Genomic DNA, 15,313 nt, shown 5'->3' with positions numbered 1-15,313 from the left:
GGGCATGTTCAACCATGTCTAAAAAGCACACACTGCCTACCCAGCAGTCTTCTGATCATTAATGAGATGGTGGAGAGAAAAGGGCCTGGTTGAACCTGGGATGGTTGTTACAAGAGGAAGGAGGTCAACCAGTGCAGAGCCAGCTCAGTGATGCCAATGGTATCACAGAGCCGATTTATCAAGGTAGCATGATTGACCATATCAAGGTCAGAGGAAAGGTCAAGAAGGATGAGAACACAAGGAGATCTGGAATCGAGATTAGAGAGCAGGACCTCATGGTTGTGTGTTCAGGAGAACAGATTCCTTGACTCTGGCAACTCTGAAGCCAGACTGGTGGTCATGGATACAAAAGACAGATTCAGTGTGGTGGATAAGCTGGGAGATGATGGCTAGCTTCTCGAAGAGTTTGCTGAAGAAGGCGGTAAAGGAGATAGGGTGGTTGTTTGCCAGACAGAAAGGGGCAGCAGAATACTTTTTGCAGAGAGATTGCAAAGCGGAGTGCTTGAGGAGTGAGGGGAAAGATCCAGTGGCAAAGGAGTGATTGCAGAAATTGTCTAAGGCTGGAGCAAGGGAGACGGTGTTGTGCTTGATAGATCTGGTGGGGCAAGGGAGCACCTGTTTGGATGAGACCATCATAGAGCGGACTTGTCTAGAAACCTCATCAGGTGTTATTGGAGAAAATTAGGAGAGTAGGTGGGGAGACTAGAGGGGGGCCATGGGAGGCCTGAGAGCAGGTGAGGGGGAAGGGTGAGGAGTAGAGGAGACTGAGGACAAGATGTCCTGAGTTTTAGAAATAGTTTGAGAGGCCAGAGAAGTGCAGAGTGCTAGGGAAGGCAGAGGAGAAGTGGAGACGACAGTAGGGTTAGTGAGTTCCTTGCAGATTCTGAAAAATGCAGCTATGTTGTTAGTGGCTGCAGAGAGGCAGGCCTCGATAAAGGCCCTTCCCTCTCCCCCTCCCTGCTAATGTCCCTGTATGCTTTTTGAATGGCTGCCTGGCTCCTTCAGAGTCTTCAGGGCACCAAGCACCCCCATTCCAGTCTACCCTTGCACTTGGTCTCCCCGGACCCGCCCTCAACCTGCACTTACCCTTCTGGGTCCCTTTTCCCACACCTGCCTGACTGGGCATGCACCATGGTAGCCCTTCCAACCCATTCCTTACACTTAGCTCGTGGACCTTCCTTCCCCTGCATGCTCTGCTTTCCCCTGGCTCTGTCCATCTGGCCTCCCCTGGCACTTGCTTTTTCTCATGGGCCCTTGCGCCCTGATTGCTAGCGCCCCCTTCACTTCTCTTACTGCACTTGCACGTTCCGAATGTTACAACGCCTAGTAGGATCATTTTTTGTTTTTGTCCTCCCTTTTCCCCACACCATATTGTCATGTTGCGCATCGAAACACTGTATAGGCGCATTATAAACACCCCATTAATAAAATAAATGAATAAATGATTGTCTTGTGGGCAAAACTTCAACAACATTAATAGGATCAGCAAGAGAACTCCACACAGCCGAAGGAGGAATACAAGAAAGTTGTGTTTCAGGTTTCGGTACCACTGGGAAGGTGAATACATACAGAATACATGTCTCAGAGATCCTCAACACATCGGAAGGTATTCTTACCTGACTTTCTGACAGTACATGTCTAGTTTTTGTCACAATTATACTTTGCTTTAAACATGAATCAATAACTTTTACAGTACCTTTTGTAGCCCGCAATCTGTACTGTAACCTGTGCTCTGGAACTCCAAGGAAGGGCTTGTATGGATCCATTGGAATACGGACAGGCTATGTATGCATTGTATATTTGAGCAACTTCATCAGTAGGTTTTGACCATAAACAGCTTGAAACCTTAATCAGCATCTGAATTGGCGATTTGCTTAGCTAACAAAATATGTGCTTTTCGATAAACATCACCTAGAAACACACCATCATAGGTAGTGTGAATGGTACAATTAAGTTGGCATCAAAGAATCATCCCCAAATAAATTGACGGGTAAAGAGGGACTTAACAGGGATGCATTGTGATCTCATCATTGACCCACAGGTACAGAAATGGGTGCAAAACAGGCTAGCCTGAAATACCAGCAGATCTACCTAGCGCAAAGGAAAGGAATGCAGCTGGGAAAAGCTTAAGACTGAAAGGCATTCGACAAACGTGACATATTGCTTGACAGGAAATAAAGGGTTAATAATGGCATTGTTGTCTCTCAGGCTGTCCTACTTTTAGTTTCTGATTCATAGCACTGCCTGTAAATGCCATCACTGTTTGGGAATAGGGTTAAGGTGGAAGAATTTGCTGAGTTCTATTAGAGCTTTCAAAATGCAAACATCCTTATAGTTGACAGTAATTGCACGCGGTCTTACTTCCTGAGGTTGCATGTTTAAAACAGATCAACCTCGCCCCCTCCCATCCCCAATTTCTCTCAATGTGCTTGCACCTGGGTTTGCGTCCCTGCCTCTACATCTTCCCGAACAGATTTGCAAATGCAGAGGCCTCAGCTTAGTTGTATTACTTGCCCTCTGTTCATCCTGGCATTCCAGGCAGTAACTTGCAAATGACGCTAAAGCTGCTAGTGGTTTCATCTATTGTCTTATAAACATTATTTTCAATGACTGTTGTATTCCCTTAAACAACACTGCATTGCCGCCGCCTGAGCAGTTTCTGCGGGTTTGTTGATGCCCAGGTGTTGGAAAAGATGACTTCCAAGTAATCCAAATAATTGGCTGGAAATGTAGCCTTATTCTGTTGACAGATTTTCATTTGCGCCCAATCAGTTTATGTGGACACACTTGCTGCAATATTTTCTCGGGCTTCAGCTAACTCTCCACCTATGGCAGTTCTTGTCTGGGCCTGTCACCACCTTCTACGAGGCACTGACACACCTCTACAGGCCTCATCACTCCCATTACTTGATGCAAGTCCTACCGCCCTCCCAGGATGTGGTGGTGGGGGTGTGATGGCTTTATTTTGCGGCGCACTATTCACTTTGCCGGGCTCCATCATTTTTCTGTTTTGGATCATCATGTTCATTTTCATGTTGTTTGGTTTTATTGTTCTCGTGTTCTTGCGTTTCTATCTTTCTGTGATTTATTATGCAATCATTACTTCTTTTGAACCACCTCATTCATGTATTGTAAAGCGCTTTTGTTTAAAGCGCTATAGAATCAAAACAAAATAAATACTAATACATTCCCACCAAAAATACATTATAACGCTGGATAACTGGCTGCAATTCTTCTATACATCTTTCTAGTAGTTCTTCTCTAGCATTTGGAAAATATGTTCACAAACTTTAATGAGCTCCTGGGGCCAGATTGCAGAAACTTTGCACCAGTGCAAGTGCAAAGTTTGCACGGTATTAGCACTAGGGCAAAGTTTGCCCTATTTTTAAAAACACTGCGACACATTAAAAAACCCTTGCCCCTCGACAAGTGCTGTTTGGCATATTAAAAGCACCAGGGCTAAAATTGTCCTAGTGTAGAAAAGATACATTTCACTACATGTTTGCACCAGGGCAAAGTTTGCCCTAGTGCTTTGCCCTGGTGATTTTAATATGCCAAACTGCACTTGTCGAGGTGCAAGGGTTTCTAAGGTGCCCCAGTTTTTTTAAAAATAGGAGGGCTAATACCACGCAAATGTTGCACTTGCACCGGTGCAAAGTTTCTGTAATCTGGCTCCTGGTGTCCACAAAGCATGCACTGTGACTAAATTGCTAGCAGCGTCTGCTGTGACCCTCAGCAACTGTCTTCCAGGGGCTTGTAGATGAGGCTCTGGGGGTCTGTGCACAACTCTTTTCCTAGTGTAGTAAAGGCTGATGGACGCATCTGCACCACCACTTGGGGAGTATGCAGGAGGGGACGGCAGCAGGTGCTGCTGTGGGGCGACCTACTGGGAAAGAGTGTAGATGTGGCATGGGATCTCTGGGAGCCGAGCTGACTCAGCAAGCCATTGCAGTTCTGGCTGTGGCTGAGGGGGAGGCAGGTTAATTAGGGTACTACTGAAAAGAATCAAAAACATCTTCAGCCACCCCACGCCCCCTTATTATCTTTGGGCAACTGAGGATGAACTAATGAAACAACTGGCTGCTGCTGTTTGTTTTTAAATTTTTGGACTATGGCTTTCAATTTTTCTTCAAAGTATTTTATACCCCTAACTCAATAAGTTGATCAAAGGCTTCCCCACACCAATCAAGATATGATTCCAACAGTTCCAAAAATGTATTTCCCTTTTTGAAGTAGCGCACTATTTTCAATTGCATCATTATTTTAAATCCAAAGGAACCTTCTCCAGGGAAGTGGCTGTGCTTATCCACATGCGTGCTGGAATTCCACGTGTTTAAATACTTGAAGTATCGGCACTATCATGTGTGCACATAAAATGAGCCTGAGTGGCTTCATCCAGGACTTTATCTGCTCTGGACTGCGCTCTTCCAGTCTCACTCTTAAACCAAAGGAGCAGTGGCTTCATCCAGGACTTTATCTGCTCTGGACTGCGCTGTTCCAGTCTCACTCTTAAACCAAAGGAGCAGTGGCTTCATCCAGGACTTTATCTGCTCTGGACTGCGCTGTTCCAGTCTCACTCTTAAACCAAAGGAGCAGTGGCTTCATCCAGGACTTTATCTGCTCTGGACTGCGCTGTTCCAGTCTCACTCTTAAACCAAAGGAGCAGTGGCGTCGCCAGGAATGAAATTTAGGAGGGGCACAGAGGGGGCCAAAGAAAAAAGTAGGGGGCACAGACAAAAGTAAGGGGAGAACATGGTCACTGCTAGTCTTAGGTAGGGGGGGGCACAGGGTTTCACAGGGGGGGCCCTGCCCCCCCTCAGGTCTCCCACTAGCGACGCCACTGCAAAGAAGACACCAATATGAATCGCAAAGGAGGGTGACACTGCTAGATTGCTGCCTGAGATAGGGAAGTTGTTATGTACGCTACTGTGATGACGAGGTCCAGTTTCCCATATATTGCTTTAATAAAATACTCGGCAGAACAATCACTATTAGCCTCACAAGGCCATGGATTGCCTGTGGGCCTCCTTTGATCAATTTTGGCAATAGCCACTATGTAATCAATTAATGTACGATAGTTCCCTGATTCACTTGTAATATTCATATGCACTTTGGCAAGTCACTGCATCTTTACCTTATAATCTGGTATTACCAATAGAAATAGACAATTACCACAGCACAACCTGAATTTTCCCTGGCTTCTTTACGGAATGTTTTACAATGGCAGAGTTCATCCCTTGTCAATGCAATCCATTTAATTGGGAGAAAGGTTGTTTTGTTTCTGCATGGTACCAGACATGTGCCCTGCAGGTTACACCTCTTCACAAGAACCTTGAATTGTATACCACTGAGCTTGATTTGTGCACAGTTAATGCGATCTAGATCCTCTGCTGTCCTTTGGACGTTTGCACTGATTATGCTTGTAACTTCTTTCACACTGCCTGTAGCTTTCAGTCCTGTTCACGATTTGTTTTAAAAAGTTTATTTCTATGAATATTAGTAATGAACCTCAAATGCACTCATGGAATTCGAGGATGCTGTTTTGCACAAACAATTCTCTCTCTCTCTCTCTCTCTCTCTCTCTCTATCTCTCTCTCTCCCTCTCTCTCTTTCTCTCTCTCTCTCTTTCTCTCTCTTTCTCTCTGACTCCCCCCCTCTTTCTCTCTCTCTCTCTATCCCTCTCTGTCTTCTAGAGGATGTGTGCATTGTAGTTTAACTTCTAAGACTCCAAAGTTACCTCTCATTTGCATAGAAATGTTATTTTTATTTTATTTGTATTATTTAATATTTAAAGCATGGCCCTACCTCACAGCATTGTACAGGGTGTGGGTAGCAAGTGTTTCATCTGGAGTCTTTTAACAGTAGCACAGTACTGTGCGTTGTGGTCTATGTATTGCTCTGTGCATCGATTGGGATTAGTCCTGAGCCAGGTGTTGTTCAAAAAGCCATGTTTTTAGAGATTGGTGAAATGAGAGAATTGTGGGGGCATTCAAGCTGATACCGGGATTGAGTTACAGAGGGTGGGTGTGTGTCAAGAGAAGGAATATTTGTGGGTCTTCTCTTTGCAGATGAGTTGTGATTGGAGCAGGTTGGTAAATATAATGCACAATGTACACAAGGTGTGCTACCCATTACTGTTTTGTTAATGATTTATGTAGTCTTGAACAGTGCCCAGGCATGGTGAGGAAGTCAATGTAGTTTGCATAGGATGGGTGTGATTTGGTCAAATTGCTGTACACCACAAAGCCATGCACTATGGTCTGGTAGTCCTGTGACGGGATGAAGTATTTCATCTTCTGAATGGTGATTTGGTGGCAGGTTGTTTGGGCCTTTTTGGTTATGTGTTTTGGAAGGCTAGGCTTCTGCCAATGGCGAAGCCAAGGGAATTTTCTGAATCAGTGAATTGTTGATCAAATCCTTCAAGGTGCATATCATTGATCCATTGTTGGATGTTGCTGTTTTGAGGACGGACTGATGAGGACAAATCCATCTTGAAGGGGTTAAGTTTGAGGTATCCAGTTGACATCCAGGACTTGACAATGACTTTGTAATCTCAGACATGATGATTGATGACCTCTGGTCTTTTTATTCTCATGTACAACAGATCTATGTGATTATGTCGAAAGAATAATTCAGAGGACGAAAATGCCAAATGTCATTTTAACGCATCTTGCTACATATATGTCTGGGGAGGGGAGAATCCTGCAGGCCCTGCTTCCCCCCACATTTATTATTGCCTTTTCCCGACCCCCCACCCCACATATATATGCAGCAAAATACATCCCTCAACATTCTGTATTTTTGTCCTCAGAATTAGTACTGCAGTTATTTTGGTACGAAACCATGTACAAATGCAAATGTGTATTGTCCACATATTGATTGATTGGCTATATTGGGATCTTTGAGGAAAGTGCCCAAAGGCACCATATAAAGTTTAAAAAGGACCAGTGAGAGGACGGAGCCTCGGGGGAATCTGGAGGAGACTGGGAGTCATTTAGAACTCAATGGGCCTAATTTCAAATGTGGCACTGCAGGGAAAAAATTGTTGGTAATCCATTATCGCCAAGTTTTTTCTGGTGGCAATGTATTAACAATTTTTTCCCTCACCACCAAATTATAACTTTGGAGGTGAAGTAGAGGATTTACCTCCAACAGTATTTCCACTGGTGGCAAATATGCAAAAATCCCCATGGAGTCCTATGGACTCCAATATGGGATATTACCACTACTTGTAAACCTGTGGTAATTCCACAGGACCAAGTGGCTGTAGCAGTAATCGAGCTTGGTGTTACTCCAGCAGAATTTCCTCAGAATTATCACAAAGCACATAACGAGGCTGAATGAGTTTATCTGAACGGCCTGGTGTCTGCCCGAGAGGTAGGAGGTAAACCATTTCAGAACATTGCCAGACAATCCCATCCTGTCAGCGAGGAGGGAGCACAGGATGCAGTGGTCTATGGTGTTGAATGTAGCCAAGAGGTCAAGGAGGACGAGGAGGTATGAGTCATTCTTATTTATGATTTGAAGGGTATCACCACTACCTGGGTAGTGGCTGTCTCATTGCCACCCTGATGGTGGAACTCCGACTGATAGTCAGTTAGGAGGTGCAGTTGTTCAAATCTGGCGAATAGTTGTGTACTCACTACATTTACCAAGATGTGTTCGATAACCGGGGGATTCGTAATGGGCCAGTAGTTGACAAGGTCGTCTGGGTCTAGGGTCAGTTTTATCAAGAGAAGTTGCATGAGATCAGTCTTAACAGTGTCCGGGAATTACCCTTTGGTGAGCGAGACATTAATGATGCTGGTGAGACTTACAAAACCTTTCCAAACTTTAGTATGCGTTTGGCTCAGGCCTAGACCGATATATCCAGATACCCACATTATGTATTTACTGAGAGGTTGAAGGGAATGCTTCGGTGCATATGACCAAGTAATCATGTAATTAGTATAAAACATGAAATGTGGGCACTCTTACAGTTTCGTTGTTCAATGTAAAATGTTACCCCACTTATTTATTATAATATTAAGATGAAATATATCGAGAATACCTGTGCTTTAAACTGATTCTAATATTGTCAGTTTCGACAGAGTATGAATACATGATATTCAATCCCTTGAAAGTTTTCAGCATTACAGCTTTGTAAAAAAGTGCTTTTGTTTTTCTTTGTTGTGCAGCACGATGGTTTTTCAAACAGGACATCTGGGATAAACATAATCTTGACTGTGAGTTGAAAGACTGACGTTAAACCCATGTGGGCCTAAGATGCTGGCAGGTTTAAAAGCAATCACCCCACCGGCATAACAATAAAGTCACTATTATGGCATCTGAATGGCAAACCTAGCATGTCTCAGAAACAACTTCATCGATGTGTAATGGATTTCAATGAAAATGTGTCTGTAGCAACTTGAAAGCTAAAATATATCTCCCAAATGATTCAGGCAAGTAATAAACGAGGGAGTTCAGTGAATAAACAAAGAACATTATTTCCCAGGGCAGTCAATTATATATATCTTTTGCTATAGAGCAAAGTCATATAATTCATGATGAGTGACAGGAGATGGACGGATCATTATTTCAGCGAATGAGTTCCATTGCCATTAAAAACCAGCCAAGATTTTACTGTGAAAAATGTAATGTCTCTGTTGCCGGCACCCCATGCTTAGCTGGGAGCACACTGTGCGTGGCCACACGCAGGCAATAAATAATGGGGGGCCAACACAGGATGACTGTTCCCATGAACTTTATACAATACTCTGAGGACTTCCCGTCCTCCTACGTCATATCCTTAACAGCTTGGTACCTCCCATGCGTCACGTATCTTGTAGGCCAATTAGGTAATAAACCCATGTTACTCATGTATGGGGGCCACCCAATGTTCACAAACCATTTCTAGTGTTAATCTTTTTTTACCTGGCTGCATTCCTGTCTCCAGTCAACTTTAGAATCTGTTCTTGTTCATCTTTCTTGTTCTTTGGTACCTGAAACATGGGTATCCTTGTATCATTTAAACCTTCCATATACATCCTGTGTCTTATTCGATGTGTTGAAAGTACAATTACCTCGCATGGGGTTTATTTCCGTTCACTGTAATCTTCTCTGTATTTAACGGGATTAGTATTCCGGACTCGCCACAGTCAAATTGCCAGGTGACGATGTTCACTGGGGTGTGGGGGGAAGAGAGAACACGCTTCTATATGTGCGTGCAGTAAAGTTTTTGCACACTGTCACCTACTTCTAGTTATCTTTCTTTGGCCGCTCTATGGGAATCCGATGTCTCTTTCATCTTTTGTTTTGTCACAGAATCCTTTCCCATGATGAGATGGTCATCAGAGCATGAGCTTCCCAATTCCGGACCCTGCGGAAAACGGGTTCAAATTCGACAGCCAAAGATAAGATCGGCTGGGCACTCTGAGGTACTGTGAGGTGTATGTCTGTATTTCTTTAAGAATAGGTATAGCACCTGCTCAAATGAATGGCTTGTGCCCTGAGTCACCTGTAGAGTCCTTTTGGTATTACTCATAAAGCGTTCCACCATGCCATAGGCCTGCGGCAAGACTGGCATGATTTTTCGGTGTTTGAAACCCATTCAATTCGCAAAATTTGCAAAGTCTTGACTCATGAATGGCGGACCATTGTCCAACTTGAGACCTTTGTAATGCTGTATGCTGTGAGGATGCGGTCCAATACTGGGCTGACAGCTTAAGCCATCGTGGAAGTTATGATTTACACTTCCAGGAACCTTGAATATTCACTACTACCTCAAATACATACTGGCTGTCCCCGGTGGGGCCGAAGAAATATATTGCCAGTTCTTCACATATTTTTTTTTGCAAATGGGACATTTACAGTGGGTGAGGTTTGGGCATTGGGGACACCATGTTGCACATGGCACACTTTTTCAACATGTCTTACACTCTGCCCTCCAGTCGAGTGAACAATATTTTCTGACAACGTAGTTTTTGTTGGAAGCTATTCCTCTATGTGCTTCATTTGCTAGAACAATAACTCACTGGCACAGGGAAATGGGCAGTACAATCATGGACAGTTTCAATATGATGTGGTCTTCCGTGACTGTGAGTTTGTCTTGTATGAGGATCAGCGAGGTCCCATTGTTTAGCTATTTCTTATGCATGTTTCATTTTTCCTGTGGTGATGCAACAGGCAATGATGGCCAGGGCCTGGTCAACTTCTGACTTTTGGTGGAGGGTCAACCATGCTATCGGGAATGGCTTCATCTGGTGGATGAAATGGTTTAAATAGGCTTCTGCTATGGAGGGTTTGTGTCGACTGGATCCTCTTGGCTGGCATGATAGCTAGTACTCCAGATTTGTGTCTTTCTCCGCTCTATGGAGGATTGTGAATTAATAGTCTTGCAATCGCAGTCCTCATCTTGTGATTCATGGGCACTTTTGGGTTGACACAGATGGTGAGAAGGGCCTGGTGGTCTGGAACGATAGCAAAAACCTTGCCATATAAGAATAAATGAAGGTGTTCCTGTGAATATCTTGGTTCTGTGTCAGAGAGACTACGACGTGCATAGGCTACTATTTGTCGTTGGTCAAACTGTGCTAATATGGCACCCACCACAACAGGGCTGGCGTCCTCTGTCACCTCTGTTTCTTTTTATGAACTGAAATAGGCCATGTCTGCAGCAGAGGCGATGTTTGCCCTTATGGTTTCAAAACTGGCCCGGCACACTGGGGTCCAGACAAATTCTTGCTGGTCTTTTGTGATTTGTCGTAATGGTGTGTTGATGTTTGCATAGTTCTCTATATATCTGCAACAATAGCTGGCCAAACACAGAAATGATTGCAGGTTGGAGAGCATGTTTGGCTTGGCGGCTTCTGTTAAAGCTGCCACTTTTTCAGGTCCTGGTCTCATGCCTTGTTCCAAGAAGATGTAACCAAAGAATTTTAATGTGTGTGTCTGAAATTCGCACTTGCCTTTGTATAGTGTGACCCTTGCTGCTTCAAGTGCCAGGCAGACTCAGTGGAGGGTATCACTGTGTTCACTCATGGATTTGCCAAACATGAGAATGTATTGGTGATCCGGTGTTCTTGATATCATTCCCTTTGTATGGCTTCATAAGGCCTGCGAATGTCCACAAATAATAGGATAGACACTTCCACCTATTTGGCATCAGTATGATGGGGTGACCAATGGTGTGGGTCTGCTTGCTGGTTCAATGGTGTTGAGGTCCAGCAGGCGACAAAGTTTCTCCTCCACCTGTTTTTCTATTTTAATGGGGATGCCTCTATAATGTTGGGCTTCTGGCTTGATCTTGGCATCAATGTGTAGTTGCATCTTGCAGTTTTTTAGTTTTCCCAGGTTTTTGAATAGAAATGTTTTCACAATGTCTTCATCTGTGGCCATGTAGTTGTGGGCCATCATGTGGTATAGAATGTGTACTAGTCCCATGCCGATGGTGGTTTTAAAACTGAGTATGCATCCACTGTTCACCTTTGTTGATAGAACATGCAAATCAATGTTCGCTGTGTGTGATTTGTAAATGCAGACCATGGTGACCATGCCCCTACCCAAGATTGGGGTGTTGCATCCATCGGGATATATGTCCACTGTGGATGGTCTTAAATTTGCAGAGTGTGGTAGTTCGCGGTACATTGCTCTGCTCATAACAGTTACTGTTGCGCTAGAGTCACTTAGGAACTCTCTGGGAATGTTTTTAGTTTGCAGCAACAGAACAGTGTTGTGTTCTTCAACCACCTTGTTTTTTAGAGCCCATACATCTCCTAGTTTCCTTTGGTCATTGGAAGAGCCCGATGAATCACTTTGTGATTGAGAGACCACTGTCATGTAATAGACATTCCTTCTTGAGCGGTATGGGGCTCCTCCGTTCTGGGGATTTCTGCCGTCTCTTCCCCTGAAACCTATCTCTTCCGTGCTGCTGAGGGCCTCTATCTTCTAGAGTCGTGGGTGGGTTTATGGTCTTCTCCTCATTATCTGGTGAGCCACCTTCCTTCTGCTGTTGAGGAGCTTTGTCTCAGAGGGGCTGACACATTTTTGCAAATGGCCCAGAAATTGTCCTCACCCCCACATGCAGCACATTGTTGTGCATGGGCTGGGCATGTGCCCTCATGCAGGAATTTTTATCCACACCTAAAGCAAGATCTTTCTGTATTGCCAGCCATCTCACCCTGAGTGGGTGATTGTTTTTGAATAGACTCTCGTTCCTTGGCAGCTGGGGGTACTTTCAGCTTACTCATGTTAGTGACTTGTAGACAGATGGTGGATTCAGATCTGGCCATAGCTAGTATCTCATCTAGAAATCTATGTTTTTGTAATAGCTTTTTCCAGAAATCAGTAGATTCACATCTTGATATGACTTGTGACCTGAGTGCTTCTTCTTTAGAATAACAGTGGAAGGCGCAGTGTTTCTTGCAAATTTGTGTTCTAATAACAGAATTTTCATGTGTTACCTGTTTCTTGGGTCATCGTGTGAAATATGTGATGCTTGTAATCCAGATTAGTATGCAGTGCAATGTAGGTGGCTAGTACATCCTGTATTTCTGGAATGTTTCTTTCTTCTTGTCGGCTAGTTCATAAAGGATGTCTCTCACAGCCTTACAGCTGCACCCCCTGCCAGAGTCACCATATTCTTTTCTGCTCATCGTCCATGAATCGCATGTCCCCTATGTAGACTTTGAAGTGCTAAAATACACAAATAAGTAGATCATAATTATGGGATTTACAGATAACATGACCAACATAAATTACCCTTAAGGTCAAACCTCCCCATAATTTGTACATTAGCTCCAAGCAAAGACATTTGAAGGCAAGGAGGAAGGGGGTAGAATAAACATTGGCCCATCATATGGCCTGGTCACATGTTTAAAGATAAATACAACTTAAGGGAACTGGTGGGGGCCATAAGAGTGGAACTAGGAGCACCTATTATGCAGTGCCATTGATTAACATTGGGCATTTTCCCCAATAAAAAGAGAATCATGCATCACAGTGAGCTCAGCATGGATTCATATTAAAGGGTTTAAAGAGCCTGTGGGGACCATATAAAAACAAAATTTGTGTGATGGACATAACATAAATTATGATCAAAATTATGATTCTGGCATTTTCATACATCTGAGGAACTGGAAAAATTGATAGAGTGATAGACGGTGAAATTAATGTTGGAAGTATGTAGTGTCAGAGTTGGAAACATTTGGCACAGTTACAAAGCCCAAAAAACAATAGCTCTGCCCAGGAAAGGTGTGCCAAAATAAAATTACTATTGTCTGACTCGCCATAAAATGTAGAATTCAAAAATATATAGGTTTATGCAGTTATCTGAAAAATCAGGGTACCTGTCACACTGTGAGATTTTCCAACACAAAAAGGTAAAATCCACATGTCATTTTGGGATCATGTATTTTTCCTCCTCTCTCAGCTTCCATAACCCATACCTCCCAACCTCTGGGCCTATCAGCAGCCAGTGGGCATCTTGGAGGGGGGGGTGAAGGGAGAGTGCTAGCCAATCCTTACCGTGGGAATTATGATAATGTAGGAGTGTCATCAGCCCTATAAGAAGTCCATTTTGTATCACAACAGGGCTTTTTCAACTTTATTCCTGCAGGTAGTCTACTGCCAGGCTCTTGTGAGGAACAACTACCAGAGAGGCCTCAATCCTTTCATTGGAAACAGTGGGCCTCATTACGTGTCTGGTGGTAACCATTCCTGAAATTCCAGCAGGTGACCACCGGATTCGTATTACCATTGAGTCCCATTGAGTCCCAATGGGAATGGGGTAGTGGAAACACCGGCACCATCTTGTGATGGTGCCGGTGTTTCCATGTCCACATGCAGGCAGGTGTGTTAAACCCGCCAGGTCAGACCTGGGGGGAATGACACCTCCCGCCTGCAGAACTCGAGATCACCCGGTCCGGAAACAACAGTGGCAGCGGGTTTACCACCACCGTTATTTCCAGACCAGGTGACTCGTAATGAGGCCCAGTGACAGGGAAATCTAGAAGCTAGCTGGGACCCCCTCAGAGGAGCCAGAGGAAGTGTGGGTGCAGGAGAAAATCCTTGACTGCTTTACTCAGAGGAGTCCTGCTGTTTCCCTCGATGCCCCATAATCAAGGCCTCCCATGTAAGTAGATATATCCCAACTCTATCAGAAGTGTGGGTGGAACTACCAGCCTTAATCTCATCTCACATGGCAGCTACCATCCTGGGAAGACCATTGGTACATTGTATTAAATCCAATTAAAAATAGCTCCACAATAGAAAACCACCCAATCCATTTAAATTGGAATGTGTTGTGAACACCCTGATTTCATCCTTTCCATTAAATTGTGGGGAGGGGGGAAGCTGTGTTGATCATTAGCACACTGAATTGAAGTTAAATCAATTGATTCCCATATAGAAATTCACAGGAGGAGTGTTGTTAGAGTTCAAAACTAACAACGTTCATGCCCAGTGTGTAAAAGCGAATAAGGACAATAACGACTTGGGTGACTGTTCTTCTGAAACCCCTCACCTCTGTCCAGAATGAGGGGTCTGGAATCCCAAAAGAAGTAATCCTAAAATGCTACCTTTCAAGTGAATGAGGAGGGGATAAAACGAAATGTCCCATGCATTAACAGAATCTTCAAAAATTGCATTTCCTTGGATGAAAAATTGTGCAAAACATATTTTCCCATTTATTACCAGTTATTCCAAAGTCAGAATTACAAAGCCTTACATTTAATTTGTTTGTGTGTGCAAAATGAAATTTCCCATTTATTCCCTTGCAGCTCAAACCAGAATCCCAAAGCACTGCCTGTCCATTGATTGTGTGTTGAAAAACAATTTTCCCATTGACTTCCTTTTCCCAACCTTGCTTTTCAAAGAAAACCCCAAACGATTTTTCCATTGAGTTTCTTTCTCAAACATTGCTTTTCTCAAAATAAAGCCAAAATGAATTTTCCATTGAATTGTGAATGTTTTCTATTGGTTAATTTGCAATTAAATCTGATGTAAGTTGTGACTGAATTCACAATTCTACCTGTGTTGTTTTAATAACGGAAAGTACTGTGAAGTTGTGATATCGTACAGTGCCACAGCATTGGTGGTTGAAGTGTTAGTTGCTATTCCATTTTGTCAAAACTTAAATAAATAAATATATATATATATATATATATATATATATATATATATATATATATATATATATATATATATATATATATTCTTACATACACTGGCCTGGTTCCTAGCCCATTGGTGGCATAAGGGTATTTGTTGGGGTGGTGCGAGACACGTTGGAGGCCTCACTAAATTTGAATCTGTATAAGCGCTTTTGGTGTGCACT

The sequence above is a fragment of the Ambystoma mexicanum genome, chromosome 5q (assembly GCF_040938575.1).
Source record: "Ambystoma mexicanum isolate Mex_15411 chromosome 5q, UKY_AmexF1_1, whole genome shotgun sequence".
Classification (NCBI taxonomy): domain Eukaryota; kingdom Metazoa; phylum Chordata; class Amphibia; order Caudata; family Ambystomatidae; genus Ambystoma; species Ambystoma mexicanum.
This window is presented reverse-complemented; position numbering follows the sequence as displayed.